Raw genomic sequence first — 12,842 nt, 5'->3', positions numbered from 1 at the left:
TGTTGTTTGGCATCTTTGGTTTGGTTTGCCATTTCTTTTTGGTCTGCTTATTTATTTATTTTGCTGTGTTTTGTGTTGTCTGCAAGTGTTATCACGGAGAAGTCCACAGGAACAGGTCTCCCAAGCCTTTCATCTGAGCTGGCCTCACTGCCCAGTGTGGGTCTCATTTGACTGGCATTCATTCAGACCAGCTTTGCCGACAATCACCAATAGAACCTGATAAGATTATCCTTCCATCTGCGTGTTTGCTCTGAGAGTTTGGCTTTGATCCACAGGAAGCATTTTCTTTATTGTTCCACCTGTCATGGGATGAGGTTCCCAGGTCTGCATTTGGAGGTGTGGGAAACAGGGCCCGCCTCCCACAGCATGGCGCTGAGAGGGAGTAAACAAATTTTACACAGCTGCTTCATCAATTTGACTAAGCTGCAGGAGCTGATCCTACCTCTGATTGGAAGAAAGCAGCGTGCTCAGCACGCGGGCAGCGGAGCACGGATTGGTGCACTTTCTGGGACAATTACTGTCTCCGGCCTGGTGGAGAGTCGGTTGGAGAGTTCGCTGGGAGGCTTGTTGTTTCCTTCTTCTCTTTACTTGTGCTTGCTTTACTGTAGAAAAAACCGACGGAAAGGGAATAACAGCGTCCGGTCCGGTGCCGCTCCTCCGTGAGCGGAGGAGCGATAGGAGGCAGCTAACCCTCACTTTGGGGGCTCAATATGCAAAGAGCATGCACTTCACTTTCAACCAACTGTTGCCAGCTCTCATGTGATTGTCTAAGTTCAATCATTCTCCTCTAGGTAGAACCCCTTCTTTTGATATATATGCTTGTTGTGATTCTAATTCTTGTGTCTGTCTCACTAAAGGACATAACATAACCAAATATGATTTGAGCTTTCAATAGCTACTATGAGGAACACAGAACTTGAGTAAAATTATTTACTGAAAAGGCACCTTAGGAAGGAAAGGAATTATGATTTTTCACACTTAGTGGGTAACATTTTTTGATTGGTGTTCAGAAGCCTCCAAATGAAATTTTGACTTAAAAATTGCTTCAATGTACAGTTCTTTGGTGAAAACTAATAAGCAATTCGAAAAGCAAACACCAATATCAGTTCACTTCCACAGTAAATCCCATCTCTTCTTGTTCTCTGGTTGGATCTCTCCATCCAGTTCTGCTTCATCCCTTTTATCTTTCTGATCTCTCTCCTGCATCTCCTTCATCTTCTCTTTTCTAGAACCCTCTGCCCCCACCACACTGCTCTTTTTTTTTTTTTCTTAAAGAGTTATATATTTCAAAGGCAGACAGAGAAAGATGGAAAGACAGAGAGAGAAAATCTTCCATCCTCTTGTTCACTCCCCAAATGGCCCCAATGGCTAGCCAGGACAAAGTCAGGAACCTGAAACTCTGGTTCTCCCATATGGGTATAGGGCCCAAGCATTCAGGCATCTTGCTGCTTTTCTAGGTACATCAGTGGGGAGCTAGATCTGAAATGGAGCAGCTGGAACTCAAACCAGTGCCCTTATTAGTTGCCCCCCTACCTTTTCCTGACAACTCTTCTAAAATTCCCAATGTCATTCACCTCTAAGGATCCATCCCTCCCATGAATGACATATGCAAGTGACTGTAGAATTTAAGCATTATACCTGATAGGAATTAAAGCTGTAATTAAGATTTTCCTAAACCAAAAACAGAAATGCAAATATTCATAGAGGATTTGGAATTATTTTGAGAGCATGTAACTCAGAGATATGTAGCTTATGCACATGTTGGTTGGAGCCTCAGATGCTAAATCCTGGGAGGCAAAACCTGACAGCATAGAGCCAGAAAGGGGTGTAAGGAATTCCTCTTTTTACAGTAAACTTGAGAGTCAAAAAGATAACAAAAATTAAAAAAAAAAGAACTATACAACCCAGGAAAGTAGGGCAATGTATCAAAAGAGACATACTGAAACATTTCTAGTAAAAGTTGGACTAATCATGCAAACAAGCAAAGAAAATCTAATTATAAGAGATCTTTTGGATAGATGAGAAAATACCTTTTTTAATTTTTAAAATTCTTAGTTTTTAACAGATTCAATGTTCTTTGTAGATACAATTCTAAGAACATAATAATATTCTTTTCCACTCTCCTTCTCTCCCTCCTTCCCACCCACAAGAAAATACCTTCTAACAATACTAATCTTTCTGCATTAAACCCTGTCATCTTTGTTCCAATTCTTCCTGGTGCTAAACATAACACAGGTGTGGTAGCTATTTCTGATAACCACAGATTTCCTCCTATCTCCCAGCCCTTAACTATAAACCTTTCACCCTTTATTGGAAAACATTCCTTCCTGCTCTGTGACAACACAACAAGTTTAGTAGGGAGAGATATCTATATAAGTGGAACTGTAATATTAAATGCACCCCAGAGGAAATATATCTCTTGAGGTTTCAAAAGGCTCTCTTTATAATTAAGTTGTATCTGCTCTTTTTATTTTTTTAAAGATTTATTTATTTACTTGAAAGTTACACAGAGAGAGAAGGAGAGGCAGAGAGAGAGGGGTCTTCCATCTGCTGGTTCACTCCCTAACTGGCTGCAATGGCTGGAGCTGCGCCGATCTGAAGCCAGGAGCCAGGAGTTTCTTCCGGGTCTTGGGCCATCTTCTACTGTTTTCCCAGGCCATAGCAGAAAGCTGGATTGGAAGTGGAGCAGCCGGGTCTCAAACCAGTGCCCATACGGGATGCAATGCTGCAAACAGGGGCTTTACCACAGTGCTGGCCCCCCCGTTAATCTCTTAAGACTTTCTGTGCTCTCACCTTCTCACTGCTGTAACACCCTAAATTCAGTGCAGCAACACCCAAAATCCTGCAACTCTCCTGAGCTAACCAACAGCAGGGAATGTCATGAATGTCTTACTTTAGTTAGGGGACTCTCTATGCCTTGCTCAGATTGATTAGCAAATCTCATTGAGAATATTGAGCTTATATTTTTTGTTGATATCTCATACCTCAAAACTGAAATGAGATTACTGAGTTATCATGAATGTTATCCCTATCTAAGCTTTATCCTAAATATAATCCTCTACTTGAGGTAAAATCCAAGAGGTAGAATTTATCACAAAAGACCAGAGAGTGAACATGTGTCTGAGAGCTGCTGGAGCAATAAATGATGCTTTGGAAAGAAAAGATTTTCTCACTTTTGCTGGAATCCCATCAGAAATGAACAAGTTAAAGCATTTTTAGACACACTCCTACTTCCTAGTGATATGGCTACTATAAAGACTGAAGCACATGCTAAGAGAGATAATATGCACAGGAAATATTCCAGCCTACCATTTTGCCAAACAAGCACCCCTAACCAAGGTTATGCTACTACCTAACCCTCCAAAGGCTAATTTCTGGATGAAATGAAGGAGGCCATGGCAATACCAGGTTTGAGTGCCTGATTTGAGAAATGAAGAAAGGAAAAAATGTATCCTTTACTAGATAACCCTTGGCACTCTTAAGATGGCCATTTGGTGGCACAAGGCAATTTCAGATTGATGTCAGCTGAATTTCTCCATGAAATTACTCATTATGATAAAGACAAATTGATTACTATCTTAAATCAACATCAATGGGAAACTTTAAAAAGGCACTTGAGATTGTTTTGGGGCCATGAATTTCTTGTGAACAACATAACACTTGATTGGGTTCCGGGCTTCTGGCCAGAAGGGGCCTTTTGCAGACATTTAGGGAGTGAACCATCAAATGGAAGAGTCTATCTCTCTGCCTTTCAAATAAATAAATGAATTTTTTTAAGAAAGAAAAAAAAAGAAACTAGAGGTGAAGCATGGCCAAGAAGCAAATCTTCAAGGAATCCTTGATCACTTTCAGGTGGGATTTTTCTAGTTTTAGGGTGGGCTGAACAATATCCTTGGTGCAAATTTCCAGTCGTTGCATTTGCCTTTTTAATAGAAAAACTTATTTATTATTTACTTGAAAGGCAGAGTGACAGAGAGAGAGAGAGAGAGAGAGAGAGAAAGAGAGAGAGAAAGATAGCTTCTATCTGCTGATTCACTTCAAAATGGCTGCGATGGCCAGGGCTGATCCAGGCTGAAGCCAGCAGCCAAGAACTCCATCCTGGTCTCCCAAATAGTGGCAGGGGCTCAAGTACTTCAGCCATCTTCTGTTGTCTTCCTTGATGCATTAACAAGAAGCTGGATGGGAAGCTGAGCAGCCAGGATTCAAACCAGCACTCTGATAAGGAATTTGGGCATCGTGTGTGGTGGTACAAGGCTGTACTACAATGCTGTTCCCCTCAGCCTTTATGTTTTCTAAAAATCTGCCTGATTGTATGTTTCCAGCCTGAGGTATATAAACTTTTATAAGAAATGACTGGAGGGCTGTCGCTGTGGCGTAGCTGGTAAAACTGCCATCTTTGGTGCTGGCATTCATATGGGAACCGGTTAGAGTCCTGGCTGCTCCACTTCTGATCCAGCTCTCTGCTGGGAAAGCAGTGGAAGATGGCCCAAATCCTTGGGCCCCTGCACCCGGCACCTGTTGTGAACAGGTGTTGTTCACAAAAAATATAGCAGTGAACCTCCAGCAAGCCAATCATTGCCTACATGTTTCAAATCTAAAGAAACAACCCAGGATTCCATACTATTGGAAAGATAATCCAATATGGAATTATCACCTCTTTCATTCCTGGTATTGGTAATTTATAGAAAATTTTCTCCTGAGCAATTGGTCAGAGGTTTATCAATTTAATCTATCTTTTTAAAGATTAATTTCTGTACTAGCTTGCTTTCTGTCTCTATCAAAAATACCCAAGGCTGGTTAACCTTCTGGAGGTTCAAAGACATAAGCTAGACTCTGGTGAAGACCTCATGAGGGCTGGCACGGCACAGTGGCAGTGAGTGTGAGAGTGAGGGAGTACTCACAAGATGGAAAAACAGAGACTGGGGGCAGGGGTCAGGCTTAGATTTTTACAACTTGCTTTGGCAGGAACTTAGGGTTCCATGAGGACTGCCATAATTCCTTCTGAGAGCAAGGCTCTCAATGACCTAAGAGCCTTTTATTGGGCCCCTTGTCTTAAAGGTCCACCACCTCTCACATTACCACCCTGAGAGCCATGCTTCCTACACATGATATGGGAAAAATCATATCCATTTCATAACAATGTTATCAATTTTGTCTACTGTTTTCATTTTTTCTATTTCATTGATTCAGCATTGATTTTTACTATTTATTTTCTTCTGCTTACTTTGGTTTTAACTTGCTCTTCTAGTTTCTAGAGGTAGAAGCTAAGGTCATTGATTTGAGCTATTTCTTTTTTGCTAATATAGTTGTTTAGTGATATTAGTTTATCTCTTAAGTATTGTCTAAATCACATTCTATAAACTTTAGTGCATTGTATTTTCATTTTTATGCAGTTTGAAGCACATTTTATATCTTGATTTCTTGTTTGATTAATGGCTGTCTTAGTCTGTTTAAGCTGCATTAATAATATACCTCAGGTGTTGGCATTGTGGCTGCTGCCTGTGATGCTGACATCCCATACGGGCTCTGGTTTGTTTCTCAGCTGCTCCACTTCTTATCCAGCTCCCTGCTAAGGGACTGCGAAAAACAGCAGAAGATGTTCCAAGTGTTTGGGTTCCTGCCACCCACGTGGGAGACCCAGATGAAGCTCCTGGTTCCTGTCTTCAGGCCTGGCCTATCACTGGCCATTGTGGCTATCTGGGGAGTGAAACAGTAGGTGGAAGACTCTCTCTCCCTCCCTCCCTCCCTCCCTCCCTCCTTATCTCTTTCAAATAAATAAATAAACCTTAAAAAACCCCCTCAGACTGGATAATTTATGAATAAAAGTAATTCTCTCCCCCTCCCCACTTACACCTCATTTCTGGAGGTTGGGAAGGACAAGATCAAGCCACCAGCAGATTCAGTGTTTCGTTACTGTGGCTTCACATGGTGGACAAATAGGGCATAAGGCTCAAATAGGGTCTCTCAAGCTCCTTTATAACAGCACAAGTCACAGTCATTATGGGCAGAGACCTTGTGACATAATTACACTCCAAGGACCCAACCTTTTAGTGTTATTATGCTGGAAATTAAGTTTCAACAAATGGATTTTATGGGGGAGAGGGACACATACCAATGGCTTATTTAGAAGTGTGTTTCCCCTAACTAATTTGAGGGAGTTTTGAAGAATCATTCTGTTATTGATTTCTAATTTAAGTACATTGTGGTCAGAGAATTATATTTATTATGATTTGAAACTTGTTGAATTTATTGGAACTTGGTTTTGTTCCATGTTGTTACCCATCTTCTAAACATCCTGTATACGTTTAAGAAGTAAGTATATTCTGCTGATTGTTGGAGGAGTGTTCTATATGTGTCAATCGGGTCAAGATGGCTAATATTGTTCAAACTGATAATTTTCTGCCTACAAGGATTGTAAATTATTCAGAGGATAACTACGTATAATTGTGGGCTTTTGCATTTTATATGCCAGTACTATCAGCTTTTGCTTCATTTTTGAGTTTGTTATCAGGTACATACCTATTACTTAGGATTATTTTGTCCTTTTGACTAAATGGTTCCTTGGCAATATTCTTTTGTCTGAAATCCACTTTATAAAGCCATTACTGTTTTCTCTGGACTTGTGTTAGCATGATATGTATTTTCCACCTTGTCCTTTAAACTTTCTTTAAATTTACATAAAGGGTATATTTTCTTATAGATAGCAATTTTTAAAACCCAATCTCACAAGACACATCTTTTAATCAGGCATTAGACTATTTACATTTAATTGATTGAGTCCATCATCTTGCTATTTCCTTTATATTCATCTCCTATATTCTTTGTTTCCTTTTTTGTTCTTTCTGCCTCCTTTTAGATTAATTAAGTATTCATTTTATTATCCCTTTCTCTCTCTCTCTCTCTCTCTATATATATATATATATATACACACACACACACACCTGTGTGTTTTATCAGTTGAAAACCAGAAACTAGGGGTCAGCCCTGTGGTGTATTAGGCTAAGCCTCCACCTGTGGTGCTAACATCCCGTAAAAGCCCCAGATTGTGTCCGAGCTGCTCCTCCTCTGGTCCAGCTCTCTGCTTATGGCCTGGGAAAGCAGTGGAAGATGGCTCAAGCACTTGGGCTCCTGCACCCATGTGGGAGACCAGGAGGAAGCTCCTGGTTCCTGGCTTCTGATCTGCCCAGCTACACTGTGGCAGTGTAGATGGAAGACCTTTCTCTTTGTCTCTCCCTCTGTCTGTAACTCTACCTCTCAAATAAATAAACATCTTAAAGAAAAATAAAAAAGAAAACCAGAAGCTAAAGGAAATTGCTGTACTGAAACAAATTAGACCTGTTTTTGATATGCTTTGAGAAGCCTTGGCACCACCTACATAGTTCTGTCTGTACGGGCTCTGGCATATTAGGGCAGTTTCCCTCACACCATCCTCCCGTTCACCAAACTCCAGACACACTAGACTTCGCCCCAGGCCTTTGCACATCAGCTGGCTGTGCGGGAATGCTCTTCCCTTCCCTGGTGGCTTACTCATCCTTGCATCTCAACTTTGCTAATTCAAATATTTCTGTAGTAACAAACTTAGTATCTATTTAATGTGTTTTTTTCTTAGCACTAGTCGGTTCCAGTTTTACATCGTGTGGTTGACAGATCTCTGCCACTACGCTGTAAGCTTCCTAATGGCAGGAACCTTGCCTATTTTGAGTCCCCACCGAATACTGCATGGTTTCTGGCGAAACATTTTTAAGTAAACGAGTAGACGTTATAGCAAACAAATGTGATATGTGAAAAGTAGTTTGTAAACACCTTACTTCTGGTGAATTTTCGAGGCACCAGCTAATACTACATGCCTACCCTTCGAAGCTTTACCCTGAAACCTTCAAGGAACCCCAAAGCCGACCAGAGACACCACCATCAGCGCACCAGAGTCCTAGCCCGGCTTCGGGGGCGGGCGCCTGCGCACGGGGCTCGCCGGATGTGCGCAAGGGCGTGGGGCGGGGCTCTGGTAACCCAGCAACAGACCGGAAGCTGTAGGCTGCGTTAACCTGTGGCGCGCTCCGCGGTTCTGGAGACCGAAGTTTTAGTCGCTGTGGAGGTAGCAGTCCGGAAACGGCGAGGCAGGCCGAGGTGACCAAGCACGACTCCGCTGAGCCCTAGGGCCGCGGCCAGGCACGGGGCGGGGAGAACGGTGGTGGCGTCTCTGTTTTTGTTTCCTGGGGATCCAGGAGCTTGGATCGGGAACCGATACTCCCGAAAGCGCGGCTCCGGCGCTCTGAGTTTTGAGAGCGTTTGTGTGTCTCAGGGTGCCCCTCAGGGTGTGCTTGGGTCTGGTTCGTTCCCCGAGTGTGCGCAGGCGCACCGCTTTCGGGGGCTTTTACACCGCTCTAGAAGTTGGGGTACTTGATTGTAGCTTTCAAGGGCTTTGCTGTCTAGCAGGATGGAGACAAACCACCCGGGGTACAGAGAGCCAGGGAGGGTATTTAAGTCCATGGATGTTATCAGGCGGTTTCTCAGAAGGGGCCGCCTGACTGAGTTTGGAGGGGTCTGTTGAAGTTAACTTGGTAGAGAAGGCAGTGAAAGTCTGAAGGCCGTTCCAAGCAGGAAGGAGTGATGGGAATGCCGGGGAAGGCAAGATCGTGGCCTTCGGATGTGTAGGTGTGAGAAGAGAGTGGAAATGTCAGTAGGGCCTCACGGGGGAGAGGATCTCAGGTTGGATTTGTCTGTACCGCGAGGAGCCATTAAACTTTGAGGAAGTCTCGAAGGTGGAGTTGCATACGTGCTCTGTTTGCTGGGTGGGATGGAGTTAGTGTTTGGGAAGGGTTCTGGTGTCTCTTTGATCAGTTTTCCACCGTGGTCAGAGTGGGTTTGCTGTTTACCTGCTTAAAATCAATCCGTTAGTGGTTTCCTGTGGTCTTTAGGTGGTGTTCAAATAGCCGTGGCTCACCAGGCCCTAACTTGCCCGCTGCCTTTCTTTCTCAACTCTTCTCTAGTCTCAGCCTCCCAGATCTTTGTTGGTCAAACTGAACGTCCCAAACTCTTTGTAGTGCCTTTCCCCTGCCCATTTTTCCCCTCCATTTCTTTTATTTGTACTTTGGCTCTCAGCTTAAACATTCTGGGGGAAACAGAGAGAAGAGGCAGATATTTCTTTTCTTTTTAAAGATTGATTTATGTGAAAGGCAGAGGTACAGAGAGAGGGAGAGATCTTCCATCTGCTGGTTCACTCCCCCAGAGGCCGAAGCCAGGAGTCAGGAGTTTCTTTCACAACTCCTATGTGGGTGCAGGAGCCCAAGCATTTGGGCCATCCTTTGCTGCTTTCCCAGGCACATTAGCAGGGAGCTGGATCAGAAGTGGAGCAGCTGGGACTCAAACTGGCACCCGTATAGGATGCCAGAATCTCAGGCTTAACCCACTCCACCACAGTGCTGGCCCCACATAATAGATTTCTTTACTATTTTATTTCTGACTCCCAGCCAGTTGCTGGTATGTTGTAGCTGCCCGCAAAGCAATTATTGGATGAAAGGAGAGGGCATCTAATGGAAAGCAAGTGGTTCTATATAGGGAGGGGCCAACATACTCTGTGAAGAAAAGAATAGAAGGAAAATCAGTTTCCTATGTATGAAATTACCATTTAGTAGCTTAAAATGTCTACCTACTTGTTTTCTGTCTTAGTCTGTTTTCTGCTGTTGTGAGAATACCTGAGACTGGTAATTTATGGAGAAAAGATGTTCACTTGACTCACATTTCTGGGGGCTGCAAGATCCAAGATCAGTGGCTGCAGCCACTGGGGACCTCATGCTACTTTACAACACGGTGGAAATTGGGAGGGGAAGCAGACATGTTTGGAAGAGGCAAAATATGAGGGGCAGTCTCACTTTATAACAGCTTACCTTGTTGGTAACTACTTCAGTCCCTCGAATCAACTCAGTCCCCTGTGAAAGGCATTAAGCCCTTTTAACCTAGTCACCTCTTAAAGGCCCTGCCTCACCACACTGCCACAGTGGCAGTCAGATTACAGCGTGAATACAGAGGGGACACCCCATGTTTAAGCCACAGCATTATCTCACAATTTCTGTGGGTTATGATTTTGGACGTGGCCTAGTTGAATACTCTGCTTGAGTTCTCGCAAAGTTGTAATCAAGGTGTTCGCCAGTCTGCATCCTCATCTGGAGGCTCAACTTGGCAATCCACTTCCAGACTCGCTCAGGTCTGTGGCAGATTTTATTCCCTGGCAGTGGTTGTGAGACTGAGTGCCACTCCCCAACCCACTTCCCTCCAGCTTCTTACCCAGGTTGCCCTCTGGTTCTAGAGGCTGCCTGCCATTCCTTGAGTCGTCACTGACCTTTTACACAGGTGGTCACTGCATGGCAGTTGATTACTGTCCACATTCATACAAAATGCTTGGACACTTGATCATGTGTTTATAGTAATTTCAATATACATTTTCTTGGAAAAGTTTGGTTTTTTCATTTGAATACATTATATTTACTATCAGAAGTCACCATTACTCTACAGATAGGTGTGATTATTTGAAATAACAGAGTGACAGGGAGATAAGGCCAGAGAGAGAGAGAGAGATCTTCCATCTGTCAGTTCACCCCCTAGATGGCCTCAACTGCCAGTGCTGGGCCGTGTTGAAGCCAGGAGAGGTGATCCTTCCTTGTGGTTTTTATTTGCATTTTTCTGATGGCTAGTACCAGATTGTACTCTTAACCACTGTGCTATATTGTCTCTCAGGACAATAGGTGCTTCATATGTTGTGGGATTAAATGTGAAGCTCTTAGCACACATAAGTGCTTTGTTAATAATGTGTATATATGGTAACATATTTGAGAATATGTTATATATAGTTCTGCATTCTCTTTTTTATACTTTTATGTGTTTTCTTGTGATTAAGCATCCTTTTAAATATGGTTCATTGAACAGATTTATTGGCATTTATGGTTACCCTTTGTTTCTGTAAATTAGAAATCTCAGTGGTTAAAATATATTAGATTTCTTTCTCTGAAAAACTATCATACTTTCTGTATCTTTTTAATTCCATTTTATTTTAGACTGATATGATAATTGCATATATTTATGGGGCACACTGATAATTTGGTGCAAGTATCTAATATGTAATGGTCAAATTAGGGTAATTAAGATTCCCATTTCATTAAACATTTATCATTTCTTAATGTTGATAACCTTTAAAGATCTCTCTTCTACTTTATAAAATATGTTAAAAAATTGTTTAAGCATAGTACATTGTGCTATGCAATTATACCTTTTTTTTAAGATTTATTTATTTATTTATTTGAAAGGCAGAGTTACAGAGGGAGAGAGATCTTCCATCTGCTGGTTCACTCCCCAAATGGCTGCAAGTACTTCGGACGCCTGCTGCTGCTTTTTTGGATGCATTAGCAGGGAGCTGGATCGGAAGTGGAGCAGCCAAGACTCTAATAACTAGCGCCCATGTGGGAATGCCAGCACCACAGAGGGCGACTTTACCTACTACAGAGCCAGCCCCTAGGATCATACCTTTTTTATAATGGCTTTTTTCATGTGCCATCAGGTTTACCCTTTAAAGGATACAATTCAGAGGTTTCTTAGGATATTCACACAGTTGTGCAACTGTTATCACTATCTAATTCCAGGACATTTTCATTATCCCCCAAAAGGAACCCCATACCCTTTTTCTAGTCACACTCTGTTTTCTCCTCCCTCCAGACTTGCAGCCACAAATCTGCTTTATGTTTCTGTGATTTTGACTATTTGGGGTTCATGTAAATGGTATCATACAATATGTGGCCTTATAGTTTTTCTCTCAGCATAGTATGTCCTGTTGTTCAGGGCTCATCTATATTCTAGCATATATGAGTACTTTATTATTGCCAAATCATATTCTATTAAATGGATATACCACATTTTATTTAACAAATCTAAGTAGTTGGTAGACATTTGGTAAATTTCTACTTTTAGGCTATTAAAAGTAATAATGCTGCTGTGAAAATTTATTGCAACATGTTTTCAAGTCTCTTGGATTTATATGTAGGAGTGGAATTTCTGGATAACTCTTTAACATTTTGAGGAACTGCCAAAATGTTTGCCAAAGTACCTACAGCATTTTAAATTACTCTCAGCAGCATATGAGAATTTCATTTACTCCACATTCTTTTTTCTTTTTTTTTTTTTTCAGGCAGAATGGACAGTGAGAGAGAGAGAGAGAGAGAGACAGAGAGAAAGGTCTTCCTTTACCGTTGGTTCACCCTTTAATGGCTGCTGCGGCCGGCGCGCTGTGGCCGGTGCACTGCGCTGATCTGAAGCCAGGAGCCAGGTGCTTCCTCCTGGTCTCCCATGCGGGTGCAGGGACCCAAGCACTTGGGCCATGCTCCACTGCCCTCCCGGGCCACAGCAGAGAGCTGGACTGGAAGAGGGGCAACCGGTACAGGATCCGGCGCCCTGACCGGGACTAGAACCTGGTGTGCTGGCGCCGCAGGCGGAGGAATAGCCTAGTGAGCCACGGCGCTGGCCAAGTTACTCTACATTCTTATTGGTTCTTGTCCATCCTTTGGAGTATAGCCATCTAAGTGGGTGTGAGATGGTATCTTGTTGTGATTTGGATTGGCATTTCCTTAGTGACTAACTATGTAGAGCATCTTTTCATGTGCATATTGGCCATTTCTTAGGAGAAATGTCTATTCCAGACCTCTGCTCATTTTAAAATTGTTTTTTTAATTGGTGAATTGTAATAATTTTATATAGTCTAGATTCAAGTCCTTTATCAGATGTATGATTTGCAAATATTTCCTCTCATTCTGTTGATTGTCTTTTTCAGTTTCTTGATTATTCCTTTGAAGCATAAAAAT

The 12,842-nt window shown here is 42.4% G+C and overlaps 1 protein-coding gene across 3 annotated transcripts in view; it reads left to right on the top strand.

Annotated features, from left to right (window-relative positions):
- Positions 1-7,987: 7,987 nt before the first annotated feature.
- SPICE1 (spindle and centriole associated protein 1) overlaps positions 7,988-12,842 on the top strand; it is a 74,062-nt gene continuing 69,207 nt past the window's right edge. For 2 of the 3 annotated variants that reach the window (XM_051819045.2, XM_002716697.5), the window contains exon 1: positions 7,988-8,124. The gene's annotated coding sequence lies outside the window, so the exon portion shown is untranslated. The remainder of the gene's footprint in view (positions 8,125-12,842) is intronic. The other variant, XM_008266934.4, reaches the window with a different exon arrangement.

Source organism: Oryctolagus cuniculus, chromosome 4 (assembly GCF_964237555.1).
Source record: "Oryctolagus cuniculus chromosome 4, mOryCun1.1, whole genome shotgun sequence".
Lineage (NCBI taxonomy): Eukaryota > Metazoa > Chordata > Mammalia > Lagomorpha > Leporidae > Oryctolagus > Oryctolagus cuniculus.
This window is presented reverse-complemented; position numbering and strand designations above follow the sequence as displayed.